The sequence below is a fragment of the Lepidochelys kempii genome, chromosome 3 (genome assembly GCF_965140285.1).
Source record: "Lepidochelys kempii isolate rLepKem1 chromosome 3, rLepKem1.hap1, whole genome shotgun sequence".
In the NCBI taxonomy this organism is placed as follows: domain Eukaryota; kingdom Metazoa; phylum Chordata; order Testudines; family Cheloniidae; genus Lepidochelys; species Lepidochelys kempii.
In genome coordinates, this window is record NC_136382.1 from 169722262 (window position 1) to 169734062 (window position 11801).

Below are 11801 nucleotides of genomic sequence, written 5' to 3' on the forward strand. Positions count from 1 at the left end.
GCGGCAGGACGTTCAATCAGTTCTACGCTCTCTTCATCGGACTCAGTAATTCTCCTGCAGCCGGCACATAGTGCAGGTGCTTTATAAATGAATAGAAGCTGCTCCGCTGTCTTCCTCCAGTTTGGGTTCAGCTGTGTAAATAAGTTGTTGTAGGCCTGTACGTTTATTGTGCATCAGACTGAGGCCTTGATCATGCAAGGAGTTTCACAGAGGCGGACCCCTAAATCTGCTCGGAGCCTTACTGACTTCAGAGTAAAAAGAAAAGGAGTACTTGTGGCACCTTAGAGACTAACAAATTTATTTATTTGAGCATAAGCTTTCGTGAGCTACAGCTCACTTCATCGGATGCTTTCATGAGCTTATGCTCAAATAAATTTGTTAGTCTCTAAGGTGCCACAAGTACTCCTTTTCTTTTTACTGACTTCAGTAAATGCCCCAGCAGGAGCTCATTGCAGGCAGCCACGAGATCCAGGTTCAGTTCTTGCTATCTGAGGTTGGACAAGTCACTTCTCCCATCTGTGACTGTTACCCTAGCTGTAAAATGGGGACAATAAAACCACTATTATAAAACATTTTGAGAGCGGGAAAAGGAAATTATTGAAGTGCCAGACAGTGTTGCTGTATATTTTATACAAATTTAAATGAAAAATACAACAGTAGGCATATTTCTAAAAACACTAGTTGGTGTAGTGTTTGTGGTTATGTTTGGCTGCATGTGTGTGTTCTCCCTATGTGCTGCCCCAGCTCTGTGCAGACATCTGGCACAGCAGACCTCGAGCGAACTGCCCAATGACCACAAGATTCACTAAGGTGCGAAGGCACCAGGCCAGGTTTATTGTCAACAATGCACGGTAATAGCACCTGGCAGACTCTATGAGGATACTAAGACATGGGTGCCCGTGACAATGGATGCAGGTCAGTGAATGGCGGGACTTTCCATTCTCCCCTCGGCTGGACAAAGATACTCCCTCTGAGATACATCTTTATATCCTGATACAAACAAGTTGATCTGCCTCTGATATCTTGTTAGTTACTGCCCCCGGACGTGGCTGGTTATTACCTATCACCTTCTACATGTTGGTTCGATCAAAACATCTCTGTTACGTACTGTTATCCTGACCTTATCTTTTAGGAGGGTCAGTGTGTTCCTGTTATCCTTGGGGAATGTTTTTGTATCATCCTTGATATTGGGAGTGTGACATTGTGCCCCATAATGCTTTACAGAAATATGATTATGAATGTATATATGACATAACTGGAATATGTTTTATGCTACATATACCATGTAACATATCTTTGTAAAGGTTATGATATACTGAATATATTCATCCTATTTGTATGCATTTATCATTTTTGTTTTCAAAGTTATGAATATTGGCTGTGTACTTGTTTGATTTTAATAGCTTTAGTAAGGTATTTGGTCAGCTTCTTAAGAAAGGAATTTGCAAGTTAAGTGCCCAGTCAAGAAACACTTAACGGACAATGGAACCTTGGAAAACTCCAATCCACATAAGAAGTCTACCTGGGGACATTCAAGGTAGCATGTGAACAATGGCCGCTACCTGTAAAGTTCTGAGTCATGCATGGACATGTGACTTGCCCATGTGATTCCAAAACTCCAGCTTGCAGCTAGATTCTACATAGGAGAGAGGAGGGGGTCTCCACCCACAAGGTAAAGTCTATTTAAGCCCCTGGGAGACTCCTCCATTTTGTCTTCAGCTAGCTCAAGAGAGAGTTTCTCCATCCCCAATGGATACCTGAAAGAAACTGGAACAAAGGACGGGGGTAACCACAGGGGTGTGAGTGATTGCTGGATCCAGCCTAGAAGGAGGCTAGTCTGTATACAAAGCCCACTGGAACTCTCTGAGGATGAGATTTCATCTGTATTCAGTTTCTTACTGTATTAGGTTTAGACTTATGTGTTTTATTTTGCATGGTAATTCACTTTGTTCTGTCTGTTATTACTTGCAACCACTTAAATCCTACTTTTTTGTATGTAATAAAATCACTTTTTACTTATTAACCCAGAGTATGTATTAATATCAGGGTGGGGGGGCAAACAGCTGTGCATCTCTCTCCATCAATGTTATAGAGGGTGAACAATTTATGAGTTTATCCTGTATAAGCTTTATACAGGGTAAAACAGATTTTTGGGGGTGTGGACACCATTGGGAAGTGGGCATCTGGGTGTTGGAGACAGGAATGCTTCTTAAGCTGTTTTCACTTAAGCCTGCAGCTTTTGAGGGACGTGGTTCAGACCTCGGGCTGTGGTTGTAGCAGGCAAGTGTGTCTGGCACAACCAGGCAGGATTCTGAAGTCCCAAGCTGCCAGGGAAAACAAGCTCAGGGATAGTCTCAGCACATCAGGTGGTAGTCCCAAGGGGGTTTCTGTGATCGCACCTGTCACAGGGATGTTCTGGTACCACTCGATATCGAGCACACCCTCCCACCCAGGGCTCAGGCTTCGGCACCCCTTCTTGGGGTCTTGTAGTAATTTTTGTTGTCAGAAGGAGGTCACGGTGCAATGAAGTTTGAGAAACCCTGATCAGTGATGTCTGAGTGTTCAGTCAGCAGGAAACAATAGCTGTATAAGATGTGAAGAATACCTATTTATCTCAGTGGATGTTAACACTGAAACCTAACATTAACGATCTAAATATCAACATATTATTTCACTGCTGATCAAAGCATGCAAGCAAGAACAGTTCAATTATATTACAAAGATCTATGCAGTATGGGTGGCATCCAGTATATGCTGTTATGAATGGAGCTTGGGATAGTATCACCTCCCACCTCATATATTATAATATAAAACTTCTAATTTGTACTATTTGACACAGATTCCAGTGTTCTCATCAGCTGAGTTACTATCATTGCTTTACAATAAGTACTTATGGTACCATAAGAGCAGAGCACTTCCATTTCTGTTACAGATGTCTTCTATGTGATACCTCAGATCTTTCTCAAACAAGTAGTTCTTACTCGTGCAAGTCACCCCATTAAGTTAAATGGATGACTTGCACAAATGAGGACTACATGTGTGAGCAAGGGTTTCAAGACTGGGCCCCTTATATTCAGTTCATTCAGGTAAGAACTTGTCAGCTCTACCTGACAGTCCTATATCCAAATCGGAACCCTGCCTGCAACACTTTACATAATATATACAATAACAACATTGTAAAGAGTGTACAAGACCTAAAGAGACTGATACAGCAGACTTTGTCCCCAAATCACCTATTAAGATGAGAGATGAGTCTCAACCAAAATCCCAGAATTGAACATTCCTGGACTTTGGATGCAGAACCAAACATTATAGATTGGATCCATGGATAATTTAAACTCCGATGATTTTAAAATGGCTGAAAGGATTTTCTTTCCATTGTTTTTTTTTTTAATTGTTCTGAAGCTGAGACCTTTTCTGCCAATTTGGTCATAACTTATTTTTTAAAAGATGAATGGATCAGAACTCTGAAAATAATGGGTTGTACTGGATACACTTACAGAACCTTAGTTCTAATGGTCCTGCTCAAACATCATCCAATAAGGGCTGATCCTGCTCTCACTGAAGAAAATAGTAAAACTGTCTTTGACAGGAGGAGGCCCTTAATTAGTAAATACTAATACTAGAGCTAAGGGTTTCTCTGGTCCTATGTGAAAAATGCCAAGGCAATCTGGAACTGTGGTATCCTTTGAGGTTAATACAGTGTTAATTCTCATCCTCATTTAGACCTAAAGGAAGAAATAATCTAAACCTACTCTAAAGTAAGCTGACTAAAACCTAATCCTGCAAACACTCTCGTAAGCACTGCAAGTGGACTGCTAACATAAGGGCTTCTCATCTAAAGACTTTTCAGATTAGAGGCTTGCAGGATTGGGCCCTAGATTTCCAGTCTTTTGTGCTGAAGGCTACATATGTCATGGGAAAATCCATATACTAAAGAAGATGGGATGCAGCAGGGGGGACAAAGGAGAATCCCCTGCACAGAAGTTCAGATCACCTTAAATCAAAAAGCAACACAAAAACAAAATCCTGTTTGAATCATATTAAATATATTACTCCTCCAGGATTTCACCGCTGGAACTCAGACAGTAATTACAAGTTGAATTCACAAATTTACACTAAAAATTATGATAGCTCCCAATTGGTGCAGTAATTGGGTTACAATGGACCATGGAAACCCAATTTCTTTCTTCTACAGGCCCTTGCATTTAATGCACACTGAAAATTCTTATTTCCTTCAGGGGGATGCGGAGTCAAGACCTAACCAAAACTACTTTTACTTTTAGTACAACATGGTTGTAAAACTGTAATTAACTATCCTGTGATCCGTTGATATCTTTCCCTCCTGTGGAAAGTTTGCCAGCAGACCAGCCTCTTACTCACCGCAAAGAGAAGAAATTATCAACTGACTGTAGGAAGGCTAACCTCAATTTACTCCCTCTTGCTACTGAAAGTAAAAGTAGCCTTATTTAAGATTAAAGGATTGAGTCAGAGCCTATCACCTCTTAGTCACTGGTTCCTGTTCATTCCAAGACTATAAAGGCCAAAAGTCATTACTGCCTGATACCTGTTAGGGCATATATGGACAGGGTATAGTCTCAGTACTCATCTATGTGCATTCAGTCCAGTGCCTAGTGAATAAGCATTAATATCTCAAAGTGGTTTTAGGATAATGTACTTTATTAATATCTACAGTATAAAAACAGAATATAGAAAAAACCTCACAGCTGATATTTGAAAGTTTAATCGTTGCCATTAATGGCACTCTCAGCAAAGGTATCAAGCAGTGTCACTAGAGGTGGTCCTTCAAACAGGATGGAGGCACATCAGTGATTAGTATGGAGAAACATGTATTATGTCGTGGGATGTTGGTAGCTGCCAGCAAACTTCTCTTGATTTATGGGCAATCATAGACTTCACTGAACCTGACGGACGTGCAAGCCATCCCTTCATTCTTGCTAAATGGAAGAAGCAATTAAGCTTCTTTATGGAGTAAGATAGCTGAAACAATAGAAACCATCCCTGAAGGCACTGGCCAACTACAAGCCCTGGGTAAGGGCTGAGCCATGCAAGCTAACGGGCATCCTTGGGGACTGATTGCAAATGCCAGGACTGGGTCATTCATCAGTTGGAGTTGTGTGTGTCTGTTTTTCAGAAACAGAAAACAGTGAGAAAAGTCAGAGGAAAACTAGAGAAGCACCAATAGCATGGTGTGACCCATGAACCCCTCAATGCCAAATGGCAAGGGGGTCACAAGAATATCCTGATTCTAGCACGTACATTCTGGTTCATCAGAAAATGTCATGTGAGGTCTTGAATAAAAGCCAGGGTAACACACTGTTAAATGTCTGCACAGATACTATGTAAAGAGTTATGCATGGATACTGAAAATATGTTCTTAGATTCTGTATCACAGCAGAGGTGGAGAAACAGGTATCCTGTTAGACAAAAGATGGTTATTCACCTGTCTCTCTGTCAGATGTAAATTAAGCAAACACAATGGATGCCACTTTGCATACAGAATTATTGAAGGGATGTGAATGTTAACAGGGAGAAGCATACAGGAAAACAAACCATGAGGGAGTTATACTGTCTCTGAATACAGACAATGAACTTTGGGCAAATAAGTAGAAGACACTACAGGGGAATGTTTTAAAGGGTCTCAGGAAATGGGGTACACCTACTGTTAACCTGTAAGACAAAGTAAGGGCTGGCAGAGCTCAGAGGAGAGAGATGGGGGGGTCAGGCCAGTGGCTTGGGGCTTCAGCAGGTGAGGACTCAGGCAGAAGGGGTGGGCCTGGGGCTAGCCTCCTTGAAGTGCGGGGTTCACCGGCCACCCATGATGTAGCCCTCAGCAAAACAGCCATGAAGTTAGAGTTGGCCAGAATGGAGGCGATGAAGGCAGAAAAGGAATGAGAATTCCAGACATGGGCAGCCAAAGAGAAATGGGCAGTGCAAGAAGAAGCCGACCAAAGAGCCCTGGAGGCAGAAACGCAAAAGCGTGAGGCAGAGAAACAATATGCCAAAAAGACCTACAAGCAGTTGCCCATCAGCAAACTATGGATCTACAGGAATCATAGAATATCAAGGTTGGAAGGGATCTCAGAAGGTCACCTAGTCCAACCCCCTGCTCAAAGCAGGACCAATCCCCAATTCCTAAATGGCCCCTTCAAGGATTGAACTCACAATCCTGGGTTTAGCAGGCCAAATCTCAAACCACTGAGCTACCCCACCCGCAGGAAGCCTGAGGGAGAGAGAGAGCACAAATGCAGGATGATGGAGGCACATATACAAAACTCAGGCAGCAAGCAATCCTCTCCAGAGATTGCACAGCTGGGACAAATTGTGCCCTCATTACTAGGAAACTGATTGCACTGAGGAATATTTGACCACCTTTTAAAGAATCTGTAGGGTACAGAACATCCTGGAGGGCCAGAAAATGACTGTTCTGCCCTCTAAGCTGACAGGGAAAGCATTGCAGATGTTTAATGATACAGATGCAAGTGAAGTGATGAATTGTGAGATTTTTAAATGATCCCTGTTAAAAAAGTTTCAAATTACACCAGAAGTTTAGCACCTCAGATTCAGGAAACTTAAAAAGGTTGAAAAGTTGTGCATAAGGGGAATTTGTGCATAAAATGGTGGAATATTTTTAAAAAGTGGATTCAGAATAAAGGGCTGGCATAGCCCAGAGGGGAGTGTTTGGGTAACTAACAGGCTGGTGTTGTCAGGGAGCTGACACCCAGTTAAGCACAAGCTTAAGGGACTCCAGAACTTGGCCCATAGTTGCTGCGAGCATGGTTTATGCTGAGCAATACCCTTTTTTCAAGCCAGCCATTCAGCAGCTATGGGCCAAGTTCTGCAGTCCTTGCTGAAGCACAACTTTCATTCCAGACAGTAGCAGTTGTACTCAAAGGAGGAGAGCAGAATATTGCCCAATACTAGAAACATTCGACCGTCCTTGGACTCTCATACTTACTGACATATAACTTACATAACACTAATTAATTTAGTTCAAAATGTCCACCCTAAAGCTACATTTTACTCCAAAAATTCCAGATGTGAAGTGACTGAAGAATATAAACCATGCGTTGCAAAGCAGCCAGATGTTTGTGTGAGCAAGGATTGCAGGATGGAATCAAATACATTTCTCCATGAAACATAGGCCCCATACAAAATGTTAGCCATCACACATAATTCCCCTTTTTACGTTTCAAATAAGAGAAAGGAACAAGAGTACTTTTCAGCCTGTTCCCTAAATCTCCAGAAAAAATTAAACTCATTGCATCTTGCAGTCTCCATTTACAGTTACTGATCTGTCCATTTGCTCCTCATATGAACAAAAGTGTTTTGCAATTCTCATCAGCTTATTTCAGATGTTGTTAGTCCCATATGCAACACTCGAAAGACAGACATATCTCTTACTCTAGAAAGATGTCATGTAATTAATATCTGTTCAGTATCTGATACATCCTCTATTTAGTGTCTACCTGTTGTCATTGTGGGGAAATGAACCAAAATGACCTATATAGGTTTTCCCATTGGTAATAGGATTCAAGATTAGTACAATTTTTTTAAGTCAGTCTTTACCAATGAAACTCTTAACTTACTCAGATGTATATAGTCTTAAGCTAAGTGAAATATTGAGGATTGAATTCTGTATTTGAGGGGATGAGGGAAAATCAGAAAACAAATTTAGTTTTTCCATCAGTTTGCAGCTCCCTCTATGGAAAACTAAATGTAGATTTAGCATCTGGAATGAAATTGAGTCTTAAATTTCCAGTTATTTCAAATCATCTAAAAGTACTAGTGTACTGTTCCATTTTGTCTCCAACCAAGTCACTCCCTGTAGTGAACTGTGACAGTCCCAGGCTTGACTATAGAAACAATAACATCTTTTATATTATAAGGCATCTCACTGAATACTTGAATTATATTGTTTTTTCCACCCAGAGTAGCTTATTTTAAGACTTTTTGGTGAGGTTTTTTCACCTTACAGCAATCATAAGATATTTCCTTGCTAAGCATATCAAATTTACTGATAATGGGCATAACCACTCACATATAAAAAGACTGGCAGATGTCTTTATAAAAAATTAGCAGACGTTGACAGAGTAAAACCATGACAAATTGGAAAGATACCAAAATGATCACCTACTAAGTGATTTAATGAAATCAGTTTTATATAAGAGTATAAAAAAATAGCAGCAGAAATATAAAAAAGCCACATAATCCCTTTTACTCAAACCTGGAAACTCTATTAGACTTTGTAGACCTATTCAAAGAAATATTGTACATTTTATTATTTTCCTCCTATGTTGTTCATCCTTGTCAAAGATGGCTCCTTCCCATCTTATGCCTTCTTTTATGTGTCTCGTAAAGTATTTTTATTTTATTGTAATTAAGAAAAATAAAATTATGACAAAAAGAAAAAATGATTTAGCAGTTCTGTTGGGTGCATTGAAGTCATTTCAATATCTTAAATACTGACCTATACCCTTGTGCAAGAATTCTTTATTCAATGTAATCTAAAGTATACTGCAACAACTTTAGTCACCAACTCAGATTTATCAAATTCAGTAGTTAGCTCCATATGAGACAATCCAAAGTCTGAGTTCACTGATAAGTCAAATATTAAAAACAAGTTGATACACAAATATATAAGGATCCAGCTCTACAAAGGGAGTCAGAATTTCACCCAGAGCATCTACATAAAACTAACAATAGTAGATGCTCAACATGCCACCAGCCATCAGCTAAATAAGCCCCAACTTTTCCCTTACCACAAGTTATGGAGCAACATTTGCAAAGACCTTTCCACAGTGGATATAAAGATCTGCCCCATCCAAAAATCTGCATACTGAAACTAGTACATGAATTAAATTTCCATCGAACAAGAATGTATACTGATTTGCATATTGGTAGCATAACATGTAATGCTCAGAAATGAAAATCTAATAGATCGCCACTGTAATCAAGATGGTTGAAAGAACCGTCAATCACAACTCTGATGGTGAAAATAATTACCAGTGACAAAATGGATGAAAAGACACAAAATGTGGTGTCATGTTTGCAGTAATGCATTTGTGATATAAACATGGCTCATACACTACATTATTACCAAAACCAAGTTTACCTTTCTTAGTAAAATATATAGATCTTACGGTCATGAATTGAACCATTTTTGTGTCAAAATTTTAGAAAGAAACAAAAAAAGATGCTAAAAGCAAAAAGGAATAAATTTCACAGAACCTAGATCTATATATAGTAAAGAGTTGGGTTTAAGTCTACAAGAGGAATGGAAGATTTTTCCCCCAAACCAAGCACAATCAGTCCGTTTGTTTGTAACACATTGTCATCTGTTGACAGCGCTGGCTGTCTCTTCAAAATTGCTCACACCAAGACCCAGGTGACTCCAAGCTTTTATACCTTTCAAAGGAATAAATATAAACAAAATTTTCACATTACTACTTGATGGCAAATACACGCACCTTTCTGTAGCAATTAGAACACCCTATCCATGCTACAGTCCATGGGGAAAACTGCATATGCATCTCAAGGTAAAGAAAAGGATTTAGACCTCATTTGGGGATCCTTTCTTCATACTTGTTTTGGTCTGTACATAGCTTTTGGCTCAGTGAGTCAAATACTACCTTGACTTACATTTGTGCAATTCCTTTGACATCAACCGCAGTTATGTGGTGTGTGACTTACAGAATTTGGTCTTGTATTTCTAACTTGAAAGTGGATATCACAATTAAACAAAATAAAATGACAAAACTCAATCTTGACTGTTTACAAATTTATTTCATTTCCTGTGCAGTACTTCATGCATATTCAACATGTGGATGGCCCTACGGTACAAGCAGTGACACACCACAATATGAAATTACTACATATTAAGTTAATGCACGTAATTCACTCTCTTAATGTAGTCCCTCTGCTTTACTATCTATCACTAATCTGAATTTATTTTGAGAAAATAAAATCTTTTGAACAAATGAATCTATTGTTACCTTAAAGTTAGCACAGTACTATTCAAAGCAGTTTCCAAACTATAGGTTGCAATCATGAGGGATTTTCAGTGTGCTGTGTCTGGTAAACCTATTATCAAGGATACCCAAGTCTAATATTACCCATCACACTGCTTTTAATGCACACATCTGCAATATAAAAGAACAAATGACATTTGGGTAGTAGGATAAGCCTGGAATATTAATAAAGGAATAATATAGGCTAGACTGAAGTCTAAACAAATAGGGAGTAAGAAATAACTTGCTTAAAAACAGTAATTTTTCACTAGAATGGGACCCAGGTCAAGTGTTTAGAACAGGGGATGGGAAGTCCAGATTTCTGCATTGTTTTCAGTTCCACCGCTGAGATCTCATCCGACATTCCTTAAATTACTTAATTTCTCTGTGCCTCACCTGAGGTGGACTTAATCTGTCAGTAACAGTGATACCTACTGCATAGTAAAGTTGTGATTATGATAATGTCTGCAAATTACTTTGGATCCTTTGACCAGAAGTGGCACCGGGTGTGTGAAGTGCAGGGTCTCTGTATCCTTGTGCTGTATGCATGCTTACCTTCCAGATATATTACAGAGGAGTCAAGGCACGGCCAGCTATGCCATATATACCAACAACTAGCAAGTCTGTTGTCCTGGCAGCTTGGAGGAGATGCAGAATTCGCCTTAGACACACCTCAGTAGCACTCTTGGATGCTCACTTGTCATCCAGAGTGATGGGGCGAGAAGTGGCTTTTTAATAGGCAGGGATAAGAAGGGTGGGACCCTCCCAGAGATAAGGGTTTGGGGCACGGGATTCTCACGGGAACGGGGCAGTTGCATCCTGGTAGGAAATGGAGAAGCGAGGGACTGAAAATATCGGATGCCCACCCAGATGGGTCTCACATTTCCTGCAGCAACGGGACACGAGCATCGAGGGTCCCATGACCTCTCCTGGCAGCCCTGCCATGGACCACGCTGGGGCTGGCCCTGCAGCCTCTAGCCGAGTCCCCAGGCCAGGAGTGTTGCGAGAGGAGCAGTGACCCCCGCTGGGTGCCACAGCAGGGCGCAGTGCAAGCGGCTCCGGGGTCCCCACTCAGCGGCCCCCGCCCTTCACGGAGGGGTCCGGTCCTCTGTGAGGAGGAAGCCCAGCGGCTGTGGCGGCAGGGGCGGCCCGCCCTCACGGGCCCCAGTGAGCGCCACCTCCGGCGGGGGCAGTCACTGCCCATCGCTTGGGGGGCGCCCTGAGGGCCATCGGCTCCCTCCCTCCCTCCTTCCTTCCTTCCTCGGGGCGGATGGGAAAACTCCCCGCACTTTCCGCGGGGCCCCCACGCCGGGGCTCTCCCGACCCCGCTCGGCTGTGACAGGCGGCGGCCCCACCCTCACGGGGCCCCAGCCGCTCTCAGAGCCCGCGGGCAGCCCCGGTGCGCTAATAAACGGGCGGAGGGAGGGGGACGTTCTACGCAGTGACGTTCCCCCCGGCTGCGGGCCGGGGTGGGGGAAGCTCCGCCCCTGGCACGGGGTGGGCGGAGCCTCCTACCTCAGCCTCACCGGCCGACTCGGGCGCCATTTTGGGAAGCTCTTTGTGTGGCGGGGCTGCGAGAGACACTCGATACTTGCCCGGGCAGCGTAGGGCGCAGGGCCTCGGCCGCTGTGACTGGCCCTTCCCTGGGAGCGGGCGGTGCAACCGGGCCTGAGCGGTGAGTGGGGCTGCCCCCCTCCCACCCCCACTTCTCACTTACCCCCTTTGATCCCCCTCGGCAGCCGCTGAGGGGGGATCCCCTCCTCTGGCTCT